This window comes from Ursus americanus, chromosome 33, assembly GCF_024610735.1.
Source record: "Ursus americanus isolate L20-20 chromosome 33, mUrsAme1.1.p, whole genome shotgun sequence".
Lineage (NCBI taxonomy): Eukaryota > Metazoa > Chordata > Mammalia > Carnivora > Ursidae > Ursus > Ursus americanus.
The window spans coordinates 21382512-21394151 of NC_142159.1; positions in this window are offsets into that span (position 1 = coordinate 21382512).

Sequence of the window (11640 nt, forward strand, 5' to 3'; positions counted from 1 at the left end):
GAATAATCAGAGTGAAGCAACTATGTGTCCCCCAGCCTCCAAACGAGCCCTTGGTGGTGGAGGGTTAGCTCTCCAATGGGCTGTCTGGCCACTCTGCCCTTAGAGCCAAGTGCCCTTGGCCACGCTGTGGACCCTCTCGAGCCACAAGCCCCCCACTGTGAATAGAGTAATACTTCTTGGCAGAGTTGATGAGAAACAATGAAATAATGGTCCTGCGAACATGGTCCCTTCCCTCCCCCCTCAGAAACCCAGCGGTGCCTCCTTGAGCAGTCACAGGTGCACAGAAGAGGGGGCCGTCTCAAGAGAACTGCCGAATCAGAGGCCGAATCCCAGCATCAGATAACAGGAGCCAAGGGGCAGCAGTCTGAAAACCTCTGGCGCATAATGAAGGAGCTCAGGTGTCCTTTTCACCCTTTTGTAAGCAGCCCCCAGCCCCAGGAGTCTGTGTACATGTCAGAAGCCACGTTTACAGGTGTAACCTGTGTGCCCCCAGGGTCCACTCGCCAACAATACAGATGAGGCCCCATAAAGATTCATTCAAATTGTGTTGTCCTGGTGGATCCCACCTGCCTGACCACAAGTCAGTGAAAGGGTCCCCTTGCCCGCTCCCCAACCCACAGACACTATTTCTGAGGATGGAGAGTCTCTCTTAGGCTTAAAACCCACCCTGAATTGGCGTCCGTGGAGCCTCCTTCCTGTCTGCTGAGGGTTCACCCTCGTCCCGGGCAGTGTGGCCACCACCTGCCCTGCTGGGGCTCCTTGGGGGACCCCTCCCCCACGATCGGTGCCTTGGCCGGGTGCTTATCCCCACACCACCATCCCTGAGCCCTCACTCAGCCCACAGAGCCACAGTGTGTTTCTATAGACATGGGGACAATGCCCCCTCCACGGGGTCAGACTAGTCCCTAGGTGGGGCTTAGAAGCAGATCCCCTAAGATCCTCCCAATTTCCCCATCTCTTGGGCTTCTTCCTTGAACACCAAAACCTCCCTTTCATCAGGCCTCCCTCCAGTCAGGTTTATCAATGTGTGCAAACAGATTCCCCAAGGCAGGGACACCATCACCCATAGCCGTGGCAACGAGGCACCTTCCGAACCCGGTGAGGCTCTGGTGGGACAAGAAGGGACACAGACATCAGCAACATTCAGCATCTATGTTCCTTCCTGACTGATGGGGGAGGCTGCAGGGATCTGCTGAGGTGGGGAAAGCCATGGGCTCTCCACACTCTTGCAAGCTGCCCAGGAAGGCAAGAAATGCAGGGCAAGACGCTCCCACCACAGGGTTCCATGCTGGCACCATGGACATCTTCCCCCGCACCATGGAGTCCCCTGCTCCCACAGATGCCCGTGAGACTGTAAGCTCCATGAGGTCAGCCCCAGCTGGTCCCCATCACTGAACACCAATCCTGAGCAGGCCTAGCAGCTAGGAGCCCCCAAATGTCACCAGAACAAGGAACACACACTCTCCCCCGTTTAAGGGAGGTGGCCTCCCTTAAGGAAGGAGGTGCGAGGGAGTGAGGAGGCAGAGCAGAGTCCAGGCCGGGTCCAAGCCAGCCTACTGCACTTGACCCATGGCCGCTGAGATGGTTCTAACAGAATATTTGGGGTAGTATCACTGGAGCACTGAAATAGAGTAATAAAATACTCTGGTATGTGGACTGTGTTCACCTTCCGCCTGAGTATTTGGAAGGCAACTAATCCGGGCCTCTGCTCACACGGCTGGTCCTTGGTCTGTGTGATGCTGCCGTGGGTGGTCCTGGCCTTTGCCAGCCTGCTCCAGCCCCTCTCCCCTCCGCTCATCCCGGCAGCCCCTTGGCATGCAAGCCTTGCTTGTTCCAGCCTGACAGCCCTGGCAACCAGCTGTCCTCTCCACTTGGGATGCTCTTCCTCCAGATCTTTGCTCCTTCTTGTCATTCTGGTCTCGGCCCAAAGGTCACCTTCCTGGGGAGGCCTGCCCCGCCCATCCCAGCTAAAGAACCATCCCCTGGCCACCTCTAACACACATCACTCTGTTTCATTCACTTCAGAGCACTCCCCACTGTGTGGGCTTCTTGGGTTGTGTTTGCCTGTCTGTTTGCTCTGTCTGTTTCCTCCTCCCTTGATTGTGAACTGCAAGAACAAGGTCCATGCTTGTCTTGTGTATGCCCAGAGCCTGGACTGGCCGTGGGCTTGGCAGGAGCCTGATAAATATTTGTGAAGTGGATGGATAAGTGGGTGGATGGGGAGATGGATGATGGATAGATGGATGGGTTGGTGGACGGATAGGCAGGTGGATGGATGAGTGAGGAGGTGAGTGGTTGGATGGATGGATGGATGGATGGATGGATGGATGGATGGATGGATGGATGGGTGGATGGATGGATGAATGGATGGATGGGTGGGTGGATGGATGGGTGGGTGGATGGATGGATGAGTGAACGGTTAGATGGGTGGATGGATAGGTGGCTGGCTGGGTGAATGGGTGGGTGAATGGAAGGATAGGCAGGTGGACAGATGAGAGAGTAGGTGAGTGGTTGGATGGCTGGGGAATGGATAGAAGGGTGAATGGATAGATGGGTGGGTGGATAGATGGATGGATGGATGGATGGATGGATGGATGGATAGATGGGTGGGTGGATGGATGGGTGGATAGCAAATTTTCTGCTCTTTCCAAGGACTTGAAAGCCACACACAATGTGTGAGGGATATGACCAAGAGAGGATTTACAAGCCACACTGAGTGTGTTAAAGGAACATGCCTCTTCACCTTGCAGGGGGCAGAGTTCCAAACCCAGGGCTGCAGTCATGTCAGGGACCACTTGTCATGTTTCCTTGCTTAGCAGTTGCCCACCTTGTAGCTCAGGAGTCTTTCCCTCTGCCCCAGGGCGGACTGCTGATTATGGATGCAACCCCCATTCTTTGCACCTCGCCTTCTGTCTGAGAGCCCCAGGAAAACAAGCCCTGATCAGGTCGTCAGATTGCCATGTCCTGTTAGGCAGTGGTGGCCGCCTCTTCTTCCCTCCCCTCCTCTCTGAGTCCCCCTCCCCCTTGCTCTCCTCTCCTTGGCCCTGCCAGCCTTGGCATCAGCGGCTGGATACCGAGTGATCTCCATCCGTGACCATCTGACCCCTAATTACTTCCGTTAATTACTTGGACAGGCTTTCCCTGCAAGAAGGGCTTAAAACCCAGCGACGGCGAGAGGGCGATGTTCTTCACCTGTCCTTGTCCACCACCTGCCTCTAGAGGGAGGAGACTGTGCACCAGTCAGGTTATTCGATTTTCCAAAGATTTGCTCTCAGTGGAGGTCAGTCTGTCGCTTTGATGAGCTCTCTCTAAATGCTTATTCTCTTGCTAATCTGGAATCTTCTTAAGTACCTGATTGCTTGTTGGGAGAAACTAGTGTGAGAGCAGGAGAGAGAGGGGGGGAGGGCTCTCCTCATGGGCGCAGCGTGGGATTAAGTGCCTGGATGATTTCTGGTCCCCACTCTGACTCCCTCTCCTGGAGTTCCCCCCCCCCCGCGCCCACAGCACAGAAGCCCAAGGGGGGCATAGACACCCCTCAAACCACTTCTAGGAAGGTTGTGTGGGTCTGCACTTTCTCCTCATTTTTCCCCATCCTGCATAAATCCTCCTTGTCCTAGCTGCTTCTCACTTGGGACTTGCTCATTCATTCATTCATGCATGCGTGCCTGCGTTCAGTATTTGAGTATGTCCCCTGGCCCACGCACTGTCCTATAGTGGCAAACAGGACAGACACAGCATCTTTACTATCAGAGAAAATGAGAAAAACAATGATCACAACAAAGGTAAGGAGTTACCCTGTGGGGAAGTGCAGCTCCCTGGGGAGCCCAGAGCAGGGGCCAGCTCAGGGTGAGGGGCCAGGAGAATGGTCCCCAGTGAGAACCAAGGACTGTGCCCAAATGCCTGCTCTCCGAGATGAGCAATCTCCAGGATGCTTCTAGCAGCCTGAGGCTGTGTCCCTAAGACCTCCCCAGCCCCTTTGAAGTGCCTGCCTGAGAAAGCTTATCGCTACCAGGAGAATTTACTGTTTGTTCTAGCCAACACCTGACAATGGGCCCTGACTTCCCTTTCATAGAGCATTTACTAAACAGGGCTTTCAATTAAGAATGCTTCCTCTGTCCCTTTGAGATGTACCCCTATGTCCCATAACTCAGGAGTTTTTCTCCAGGGCCTGAGAGCCATTGTTCTGAAATGCAATCAGGAGGAAGGTGGGGCCCCTGTCTCCCAGTCCCAGTAGGAGGACAGACTCCTAACTTCTGTACCTGCTGAGCTCGCAAACCCAGCTGGCCTGATCGCATATGCACTGACACCCTTTGTGGTTTTTCTGCCCCACCCCCACCCCTGCCCCTTCTCTCCCTCCTTCATTCTCCCCTTCAAATGCCCAGGCAACTCTGGCAAGTCTGCCCCTCCCCTGCTGTTCTCCCACCCTGCCTCCTTCCCTCTCCCACTCAGCTCTGCCCAGCCCTCCCTGTGGCCGCTGCCCCATGGCTTCCTTCTTTCTCATTAAAAGCAAAACTCAAGATAGGACACAACTTCCAGTCGCCCTTTGAAGGGGACAGCCAGTGGTGTGAGCGCACTCACAAGATTGTACAATCGTCACTATTGTCTGATTCCAGAACATTCCATCGCACAGAGAGAGAAGCCGCATACCTATCCCCGGGCACTCCCCATGCCCCTTCCCTCCCCCCTGCAACCACTAATCTACTTCCTGTGTCCATGCATTTGCCCATTCTGGACATTTCATGTAATGGAATCATACAAATGCGGCCTTTGGTGTCTGGCTTCTGCCACTCAGCCTCACGTTCTCAAGGGTCGTCGCTGTGGGAGCGTGGGTCAGGGTCAGCGCTCCCTTTTTACGGCCGCATAATACTCCACGGCTTGGCTAGTCTTCACTTTGTTCACCCGCTCATCAGTCCATGGACGTTTGCACGGCTTCCGCTCGCTCTTTAGTTACGGTGAATAATGCTGTCGTGAGCACTCACGCACGCACGTGGGCTTTTTTATGAACAAATGTTTTCGATTCTTTGGGGTGTATACATGGGGGTGCAAGGATCATATGGTGACTCCGTTTAACTTTTTGAGGAACTGCCTGTTTTCCAAAAAAATCGCACCATTTTCCATCCCGCCAGCAACTTACGCGTGTTCCAATTTCTCTGCAACCTCGACAACCCTTGTTATTTCCTGTCTGAGGGTAGCTGTCCCTGTGGGTGTGAGGTGGCACATGGCTTCTCTCCCTGTCATCCCACACACCCCCCATCCCCCGCTTCTGGCTTTGCGTGCAGAATGGCGCCAGAGGGCTGATGAGAACACCTCAAACCAGGGGCTCTGACTTTTCTGCTTTTTTAAAAATTTAATTTTAGTTTTTTAAAGTTTTTTTTTTTTTTTTTACTTATTTGAGAGAGAGAGAACACAAGCAGGGGGAGGGGCAGAGGGAGAGAGAGAGAGAGAGAGAGAGAGAATCCTCGAGTGGACTCCACACTGAACCAGGAGCCCGACACAGAGCTCGATCCCAGGACCCCAAGACCATGACCTGAGCCAAAGCCAGGCGCTTACCTGACTGAGCCACCCCAGTGCTCCTAATTTTATTTTTTAAAAGGTTTTATTTATTCATTTGAGAGAGAGAGAACACAAGCAGGGGGAGGGGCAGAGGGAGAGAGAGAATCCTCAAGCAGACTCACTACTGAGCCAGGAGCCCTCCTTGGGGCTTGATCCCAGGACCTGGGATCATGACCTGAGCTGAAGGCAGACGCTTACCCGACTGAGCCACCCAGGCGTCCCCTTTTCTGCTCTTTACCCTGCTCTTTCCTGCATCACCATGGAGAATCCCCTTCACCAGGGCAGGTTGCTGAGAGCAGTCCCGGGTTCTTTCCCATGAAACACCTCGAGGAGACTCAGCTAAAGAAGCCTCCAGCCACAGCATTTCCTGTCCTCGCCTTCACAACCTGTCTCTGAACCGAAGAGGGAGGTCTGCGCCCTGGGGTAAGGAAGAGAAGCTCTCAGATTACCTGCTCTGACCCAACTGGGGTGAAGGTGGATTGTTTCCAGGAGGGCAGGGCTTGGGGCAAGGAGCAGGCTGGTGCCGCAGGAGGCTGTCCAGACCCTGCAGGGCTCTCTGCTCTCAGCAGATGGCGTAGCCTCTTGCTAGAATGTTGCTCCAACTGCAGGAGTTGAGGCCAGTGTTCGCTCTAATTCACAATCCCTGTTTTAGAAAGGCATACACTTGCCTCCCCAAAGGGCAGCTGAGTCACTTGGCAAACGGAGATCGGCCTTCACTGAAACGGCCAGGACAAGGTGTGTGCTGTGCTGGAGGCACTGGAGGCCCGAGCAGCTGGGAGGCAGTGTCCGGTTAGGCTTCGCCCATCCCCCCACCCCCAGGGGCTTCGCCTAACAGCGCCTTCGGGGGGCCTTTTCTGGTGTTTGCCTTGGGTGGTTGAAGCCATCCCCTAGGATGACAACAGCCCTCCCCGCAGTGGGGTGCTGGGACAATGGCTCAGAGAGGAAAGTCCCTGAGTGCAGCACTTGTCAATTTCCAGGGTGTAAATATCACCCCCTTGGCTGATTTCAAGCCACCAACGCGACCTTACTGAACATGGAGTTGGGAAGAGACGCATAGAGTTGGTCTCACCAGCCGATAGGAGCAGGCAACAACACACCACTGTCCCCTTCCCACAGCCCCCCAGGCCAATGGCCAGCGACTGATGGGGGGTGGGTATCAGGGACACAAGAGCCCCTCTCCTTTGTCTCAGGATGGGACAGGCCCCGGGGACCAGTCATGCTCTGGGGCTCCCTGTAGGACCGGCTAAAGCTGGACTCCTGAAACCAGTCTCATGCTATTCCTTCCCCTGGATTCTTCTGCTTCCCTCACCCCTTACTGGAATCTTCAGAGGGCTCTCACTTGGTAAGTCACGTGCCCACAGATTCCAGTCTCAGGCTCTGCTTCTAGGGGACGCAACTTGAGACGGACCTCTCTGCCAAGTGGTGCCCCAGCAGGCTCTGTCCTGACGTGCATGTGGGTTTTCTGATAGTGGCGGGAGGAAGGGCATGACCTTCCCCCCGACTTTTGCGGGTGGTCAGAATAGCCTATACCAAGAAGCAGGAAATCGGCCCTGACTCCACCACTGGCCAGGGACAAGGCTCTTCCGCTTGGTGTATCCCAAGTCCAACAAGGAGAAGCATGAATGTGGACTCTATCACTTCCGGAAGCTAGGAAATCCTTGGTCAGGCCCCATTCCTGGAAACTCAGATTCGTCTTGCCCAGGTTGGGATGCTTCTTATTTAAAAATACCTCGGGAGGGTCTGCTGATCAGATGAGGATGGAAATCATGGTTTGAGGGTAGGCTTCTCAGCCTCTGCATCATTGACATCGGGGCCCATTTATTCTTTGTGTGTGTGTTGCGGGGGGAGGAACCATCCTGAGCAACATCCCTGGGCCCTGCCTGTAGGGGATGCCGGTATCCCCCTCCCGATTGGGACCACCAAAACTATCTCCAGACTACCAACGGTGTCCTGGTGGGCAAAATCACCCCCCTCCCCACTTCCTGGCTCAAAATCTGTGCTCATGAACCTTGAAATGTCAAGGCCACACATCAAACTGTGGGAAGGAGACCATACGGATTGGACTCCCCACAAGCCCTTCTGCTTTAAAAAATCTGTTGACGTTTTATTTTCCAATTATATTTGCATAGAGAGTACAAATATACTCGCTTGTATTTTTAAAATTTACTGTTATCATTACTGTTACTCTAATTTTCAGCGAGGTGAAGGAAAATTACTTCTAATTCTATCTGTGCAGACACATTCATTTTGCTTTGCCGCCCTCCCCTTCGGAACTGCGTCCCCTCCCCACCACTATCTTTAAATAGAGGCAGTCACCTCTGAGTCCCTCTGTCCTCAGCACTGTGAGCACAAACTCCTGTAAGATCATAGGGAGATGCTGGGACCCAGGATGCACTGAGGGGCTGGGGAAACAAGCAGAAAGTAACAAGAATGTGTGTCGGGGTGGGGGGTGATGCGAGGCAAGCCACTGCCACTGGGAGAGGGGCTTATAACCAAACCGAATCAGGGCACAGCACTTTCGTAGCCCCTAGTGAGTGGTGGGGTCCCAGGCGTCCTTCTCACTGGGAAGTGGGTGGAACCCCAGAGGTGGGCATATTCAGCAACCCTCAAAAGATGGCCCATTAGAAGCAGTCACTTTACCTCCCAATAGAGTCCTTGACAGCCAGACAGATGAGTTTTCAAGTTTTCGGCCCACCATGTTGTGCCCTCGGGAGCCACTGAAGGTTCTTGAGCAAGGGCAGGATGGCACCAGGTAACATTCCACAAAGCAGAAAGGATCCTGACATTTGCTGAACCTCTCGGCTTTCTGATGTCTCTCCAGCTTACAGCAAGCCGTCCGAGAATAATGGGGTGGGTCGGGGGTAGGGGAGGTCATTGGAGGAGGACGAGGTCCCAGGCTGCCCGTCAATTAGGCAGAAATCATTGAGTAGCCAATTAGTGGGAGTTCCCTGGATGTCACAGTAGTATTGTGAAGTCCTTCCCTGTCCAGGGCACGCAGAGTTTAGGGGAGCAGCCTGCCCTTGGCAATGGGGGTGCTAAGGGAGCGGGTGGCTTGTTCCAGGGGCAAATGCTGATGGGCACTCGTGGTCAGTGCCCGTCTGGACGATGGCGGGTTGACCATTCCCCACTGTGAACTGCACCAACTTTGTAACCCAGGATCTGACTTTCCAACTAGCACCTTCCAAGCGCTCTGATGTATGGGGCCAGCCCAGGGATTTTCTCTTGTGTAAGGGGAGGATTTTCTCAGATGAACCGAACCGAGACAGGCATACGCAAAGCTCTGGCCGAGGCTTTCGGAAGGAAATCTTGGCCTTTTCCTAGGCATATTCTCAATTTTACTGAATCCTCATGAGTGACAGAGATGCTTCTTCAAACCGTCTTGGGATGAAAGACTGAATAAGGAATGTGACTCGTAAGTCCTTCCCTTTTCTTTCCTCATAACCAGAGTCTCTAAATCCAAATAAATATAGTCATGTAAATACGGTCCTCCCAGGAGGGGTTTCACAAGTCCACAGGCCTTGACTGGCAGATTTCTTTTTTAAAATCGGTAACTCAAAAACGTAGTGAAAATTGTCATTTTCAACCCCGGATGTGGCATCTACTTAGAGGGCGTGAGATGGGCGCGCCTTCCCCATTGCTAGAGCATGGGCTCACATCCCTTAAACTGGTCTGATTTCCCACCCTCTCCCAGCACAGAGCATCACCCCGAGAATGTGTATGGGGTGATGAAAATGTTTGGGGACTTGATAGAGATGATGGTTTTGCCACACTGTGAACGTACTGAATGCCACTGGATTATAGGACTGTACCCTTTTTTTTTTTCAGAGAGGGAGAGAGGAGGGGTGCAGAGGGGCAGAGGGAAAGGGAGAGGGAGAATCTCCAGCCAAACCGAAGAGTTGGACGCTTAACCAACTGAGCCACCCAGATGCCCCTAAATGCCACTGGGTTATACACTTTCAGTGATTAATTTTATGTTCTGTGAATTTCAACATTGAAAATAGGACAGGGCATAGAACCCCCTGCCCATTGTACTCTCTACCTCTTTGACCCCAAATAAGCTCCGCGATCTTATTTCCCTGGCTCCAAACTCAAGGCTCCTTATTTTAAGCCCCAGCCACACCCCTGGCTTCCTTTGACATTTATAGTCACTGTTTCCCAGAAATATGATCTTATTCTCCAGTGCTGTTCCAGCTTTGACCTGCTTCCCGGGTCTCCTTATCTCCTGTCTAGGTGGGAGTTCCAAGGGCTACTCCAAGCCAGCTGAGGGGACTGGGGCCCCCAAAGGATGGGGGTGTTCTTTAATGCAATAGCCCATTAGAATGCTGAACCAAATGGGAAGTAAAAAGCAAGAGGTGTGTGGGGATGGGGTTGAGGGTGTCACCGGACCGTGGCTCCAAGCTGTTTTGCCCTTCCCTCCGAAGCATGTCTGTACGTCTTCTGTACTGGTTTACTTGTGCATTGCTGGGCAGAGATAGAGCAGGCAGGCAGGGTTCTCAGATGGCCCCCAGGATTCCTGCGCCCTGGAGTGCAGACCCCGTACAACCCCTCCCTTTGAGTCCAGGCAAGACTGAAAAATGGATGGAATTTCACTGGTGTGATTAGGGTACATCTGAAAACTAAAGATGACGGAATTTTACAGCTGTTGACTTTGGGTTAATCACAAGGGAGACTGTCCTGGGGGGCATTTAAATGAGGATCTTGAAGGGAGAGACTCTCCTGCCGGCTGGAGGAAGCGCGGACATGAATTCTGCCCCAGGAGCTCGGAGTCGGACCCCGAGCCTCACATGAGACCCCATGAAGCCCTGAGCAGAGGACCCGGCTAAACCACGCATGGACTCCTGACCCACAGAAACCCACAGGGGATACATGGGTGCTGTTTGATGTTGTTTTACGCCGTTAAGGTTTGTGGTGACTGCTATTCTTCATAGCGCAGGAATATATTGTGACTGAGAAAGAGAAAGACACCTTGGCCAGAAAGCCGTCAGTATCAAGAGATTGGAGTCAAGTCTTAGATCTGCTATCTGAATATGGGGGGGGGGGCGTAGAGCATGGAAGAGTTTTTTGTCAACAACTCTATTGAAGTATGATGGACGTGTAATAAAAGACACACTTAAAGAATATAATTGGATAGCTTTTTATCTGTCTGTCCAAGCCCATGCAATCATCACCACAATCAAGATGATGAACACGGCCTTCATCCCTCACACTTCCCCACCCCATCCCCAGGCAACCATGATCTGCGTTGTCACTATCGATGAATTGGCATTTTCTGAAGTTTTAATAAACGGAATTGTTACCAATCCATCTAGCACAGACGCTGACTCAGGACACGAACAGGTAAGCCCTGGCTCAATGTTACAGCCGACAGCTCCATCCTGGGGATTCCTGAAGGGTCTGGACAAATCAAGAGCAAAGCTCCCGGCTGGCTTTGCCAACACTGTTGCTGAAGAAACTCGGATCAACTCATCGCAAGAGGAGCCAGTAACTCAAGAGACGAGGGTTTGGAAAAGAGGAAGGGAGAAATTTATTTCAGGGGCCAGGAGCTGGGGACAGTGGCAGGCTTGAGCCTTATCAACCCACCTCTCCGCCCACAGGATGGACATTTAAGAATTTTCTAGGGAGAGGTTCCGCGGGGTACATGCGAGAGAGCAAGTGGAGAGTGTGTGATCACAGGTGGGAGCTGGTATGTATTCAGCACATGATCACGGGCAGGGAAGGGGGCGTGCGGGGTGTGGTCTTCTAGGCATTCTGTTGCTATCAGGGCTGTTCTGGGCTGGCGATTGGAATATTCCGGTCATCGCGAAATATCGTCAGTGTCTCAACAAGGTGTGATACGGAATCAGAACAATGGGTCTGACTTAGAGCAGGAGTAAAGTGGTCTTGTCTGTTTCTGGTTTTAACTCTCAGGGTCTGCGGTTGAGCAAGAGAGCTCACCTACAGAACCGGAGACTAGGAATTCTTTTTGGTTGGGCTTCCGCTTCGCTCTGCACGACCATTTGGAGACTGATCCATGTTGTTGCATATACCAGAGGTCATGTCTTCTGGTTGTTGAGTTGTCCTGACTGCCCTTTGATCTTAAGCAGGACA